General features: G+C 40.6%; 1 pseudogene; it reads right to left on the bottom strand.

Moving 5' to 3' along the window:
• Positions 1-1,389: 1,389 nt before the first annotated feature.
• On the bottom strand, positions 1,390-3,698 carry LOC138171067 (ski-like protein pseudogene; annotated as a pseudogene).
• Positions 3,699-4,621: the final 923 nt, after the last annotated feature.

The raw sequence follows: 4,621 nt of genomic DNA, 5'->3' as shown, positions 1-4,621 counted from the left end.
CTGTCCCGCCCCTTCCTGTTCAGCAACAGGGATTCACAAGTTCTATTTCTTAACAAGAATTTGATATAATCATGGGCAAGGCTTAAAAGAAACTTGAACTGAAACAAGGTGATAAATAATTAAATAGCTGGAACAAGGTGTTAACTACTTCTTTGCTTGCCTTTACATTGGTGTGTGTGTGTTTCTCTGATTTTTATTTTGCACTTGACTTAGATGGGTTTCTTCATTATTTGTTATATGTATTCATTTTGGAAGTGATATTTTGGTGGGAAAGAAGCCAAGCCTTAGATATAAAGTTTGGGATTTTCCTTTCTCCATTAATGAATAGTAATCAGAAGATTAGCTTGAGCATGAAAACTACATCTCCTCATGATAATCTTTAAGAAAGCAGAAAGATATAATTATAGCCTTGTATCCCTTCTTGATGAGGAAAGCTGAGTCACCAACCTCTGGTCACAACTGCCTATTTCCCCTGTATAGGAACTTAAGTTTCTCTTAGAGAAGGTTAGGTGGATAAGAAGCTAGTTATTTACATTATTTCCTCCCTTTGGTATTTATACCCCTTACTACATATGGGGGAAAGTCTTTCTAAAGACTTGATTTGCCTCCATACCATAAGTGATCCAGTGACAAGAGACTTTTTGCTATTCTTCACTTTCTATTTCCTAACACAGAGTATCTCTGTTTGCTGTGTCCCATTTCTGGAATTCTCTCCTTTGTCATTTCTTCCTCTTGGACCCTTTGACTTCTTTCAAATCCAAGTTAAACCTCATTTTTCTACACCTTAATACCAGGGCACCATATCTGTTAATTGTCTCTAATTAGTTGTGTATGTATCTTGCCTGTATTCAATGTTTGAATGCTGTCTTCCATCATTGGACTTTGATATCCTGGAGAACAGGGACAATTTTTTTTTGGATGCCTCCCGATTTAATATTGAAGTATGACGACACCAAAAATATTGTAGAAAGTGTTTCCAAAAGCAAGTGTAAAACATGGATAACAAAAAAATGGACCCCAGGGTATTCTCCATCATACAATGCTGCTTTAGAAAGGTACACAACAGTTGTTTGCATTAGAGAGACAGACACCTATTTTAAAACATATGATTTCATTATTACTAGTTGTTTAAGATTTAAAAAAAACACTAGTACAAAGAAATAGATTTTCATTCATTTGGAAAATCTAAAAATTTGTGTGTGTGTGTGTATACACACATACACACACACACACACACACACACACACACACACAAAATCTCTTCATTTTCTCTGTAAACTCCACATCAAGAGAATGCCTCAGTTGTTCTCCATGTTCTCCCCTGAGAAGTCGCTCACAGTTTAATCACAAAGCACCATTGGGAGAACACAGGGGAGTCCTCACTGCTGTCTACTCTTTGACAGTCTTGGAAGATTTGGCAATCTGATGCTTTAACTCCTTGATCATCTTCTCTAGCTTTTGCCTCGCTTCTCGCTCCTGCCGGAGTTCGTCCTGAAGTTCTTGTCTGTCTGCCTGAGCATGGTCCAGTCTCTGGCACAGCTTAGCCAACTGGGCAGCATACTAAGCCTCCTTGTGCTTCTCCAAAGTTGAATCACAGGTACACTTCTGCTTCATCACTTGATCCAGTTTCTTTTCCAAGTCCCTCTGTTCGCTATAGAATTCTTCCATTCTCTGAGTGTGCTCGGTCTGTAAGGACTCCAGCTCTTTCTGTAAATTCTGCTGCTCTTCTGTGAACTCCTTCATGGCTTTCGAATTGCTCAGCATTTCCACTTCCATCTGAAGCTGCTGTTTTTCTGCAGGATAGAATTCAACTTTTCTTGTTTTTTGACATAGGTTCTCATCACTTTCTCCATAATTTTCCTCTTGTCGTCCTCACAACTGATATCCTTGATAATAGATGGCCATAGAGTTGGGGCCTCTTGGCTCCTTTCAGCCTTGCTGGTTTCTGGGTCGGTACTTGGAGGCTTGGGCTCCAATTTCCTTTTATTTGTAGAACTGGCTGACATGGATGGATCTGGGCAGCTGCCAAGTTCTTGACTGGATTTCAGGTCCATCTTCTCTTGCTCCTCGAGGGAAAGCTCTGGGTAAGAGGTGACTTTTCGAGATTTGCTGCTGGCATAAGGTTTCTCAGATAGCCCTGGCAAAGACTTGTTTCCTTCTGCCACTTTGGCCCCTGCTTTCATGACCTTTTTACATGGCAACACCTCTGAAGTAAGCGACACGTTTGGAGCAACCACTTTATCACACATGTACAGGTAGTAGCTGGGATGATGAATGCAGGAGGCTGAGAAACAGAATCACCTTCCTGCTTTATAACTGGATACCATGAGGGCAATTCCAGCTCTGGAGGTGTATCTGCTTTGGACTGAGCTCTCTTTCCACTCGGGACACTAAATTTCTCTTTCATTTCCTCTACAAGACTGTTGAGTTTCTTTTCTTCTGGTGTCCCTAAGTATTGGTGGTTTATGTGGAGAGAGCAAGGCCACTTGGCTAATTCAAAGCCCCAGTGGCAGGTCCTCTTGTCAGGGGATCTGTGCAAATGCATCACAAATGTCTGGGGTGCAAACATTCCACGGTATTCCAGACACTGTATACACAGGAGAATCATGCTGAACATAAAACTGGGGCGCAAATAAGCCCTGGCATTTACCCAAGCACTCACGTTACACTTCAAAGGCCCTGCCAGTTTCTTGTAACTGGGCCAAAGAGTTTTTAGCAGGAAGCATGCTACCATTTTGAGGGCATGTACGTATTCGGAGCAAAGCATTACACAGTCTTTGAGCAAAAGCGAATGTGATTAGCTCACAGGATGGGGCATTAAAGGGAAGGATTCCCAAGACCTTCAGGACGTGAAGTTGTTTGGAGGTGCACCGTGAGCAATATATGTACAAGTCATCACACACGGTATTTATTTGCTGGAGTGAAAAATCTCGGAGTAAAGAATTTAAGACTTGAGGCAAACACAATCTCTTTTCTCCTCCAACCTGGAAACTAGAAATCGATTCTCCCTCCAAGACAGTCTGAATAAGTTCAGTGGAACTATCTGGAGGAATGAGCAATGGCACAGGAATAATCTGAGGTGCCAGAAGAGGCAAGAATACAGTAGGTGACATACTTTCTAGGAAATAACGAGCTGAAAATGCTGCAGGCCCACCCAGAGAGCTCTGACTACTTAAGTGGAATTGTGCCAGTGTGTGCTTTAAACTAGGATTTAAATGTAAATATTCAGACACTTAATTACAGCTGGATTTGGCCTTTTCCTCATCTGTCTCAATTGCAGCTTCGCCATAGTCATCCAAGTTCTCCTTCTTTAAGGTGGGCAATGTATTTATCAGCACTTTCCCATTTACATGCATTTCTGTCATCATTTTTTTCATGGGAGGGCTGCCCTCATCTCTGAGCCCATTCCGTTTTTATTGGAGCCATGAACCAAAGGGAAGCTAGTCTGGAGAGTTTCCATGGTTTAACTGTGAAGCTTCAAATAATTAAATATGAAATTTGCCTCTTAGTTTGGTGGTTTGTTCTGAGGATACCAGAAAAACGTATTCCTCCAAAAGACAGTCTATACGAGCAGACAAATGAAAAGCTGGCTATAATGGCCCCGTAGGGATGTCAGCAGAGATGACCACTATCAGTATCTCCAGCTGAACTTCTGCAACCAAAAGTAACACTTAAAGAAAAATCTGCCAGATGTGCATCTTGGGCAATGTTCCTTTCATTCTCCTTTCAATTAATCTGCATTGCTCCCCTGGGCTCCACCGCCTCTCCGAGGCTCCACTGGCGCCGCCGCTCAGAAACCCCCGGCCCCCCCATGGCTACACAGCCAGCCCTCTCAGGGACTATTTTTTTTTAACTTCATTTGTATTCAGAAATTTTTGCCTAGTGATTGTCACAAAATAAGTGATTCCAAAATGCTTTTTGACTGACTGACCAGGACGTCTATCTAATATCCCATCCTCTTCCAACATTGCAGACTCTTTCCCTTTCCTGTATGTGAATCTTTTGGATTTTCATTTTAGGATTTTTTTTTTTATTTTAGGACAATCAGTTGGCATAGTGAATCAAGCACTAAAAATCAGTTCAAGTAATGCATTAGACATACATATTAGCAGTGCGAGCCTGACAAAGTATCTTAACTTCTTAAATGACTTGTCTCCTGAAAAAAATAGGGATTAAAAAAATTGTTCCCAAAACAGTTTTGCTATAACAATTGTGAATACAAATATAAAGCATTGTGCACATCTGAAAATGATATACAAAATATTAAGTATAGTTCACATAATATACATAGGTATAGTAAGCAATAGTTTACATCGCTTATGTATGACATTTAAAGTCTTTTATAACTATATCTCATCTCACCTTTTTAGTCTTCTAATATTTTAATCTCCTTCCTATACTCCAAAATCTCATGACTTTGATGAATTTGATGTTCCTTGAATAGGATACTCCATCTCCAGAATATGTGCAATTTTGCAAACTGTCCTACTTGCTTGGGATTCTGTTCTTCCTTACCTTAGCCTTCTGGCTTCCTGGGATTCCCTCTTATCTCAATTAAATTCCCACCCTATAATAAACTGCAGACACTGATTCTGCCCAGACATATGTGTCAGAATAGAAG

Source organism: Petaurus breviceps, unplaced genomic scaffold (assembly GCF_028583685.1).
Source record: "Petaurus breviceps papuanus isolate PSGF00001 unplaced genomic scaffold, PetGlider_PUasm1.0 41, whole genome shotgun sequence".
NCBI lineage: Eukaryota > Metazoa > Chordata > Mammalia > Diprotodontia > Petauridae > Petaurus > Petaurus breviceps.
This window is presented reverse-complemented; position numbering and strand designations above follow the sequence as displayed.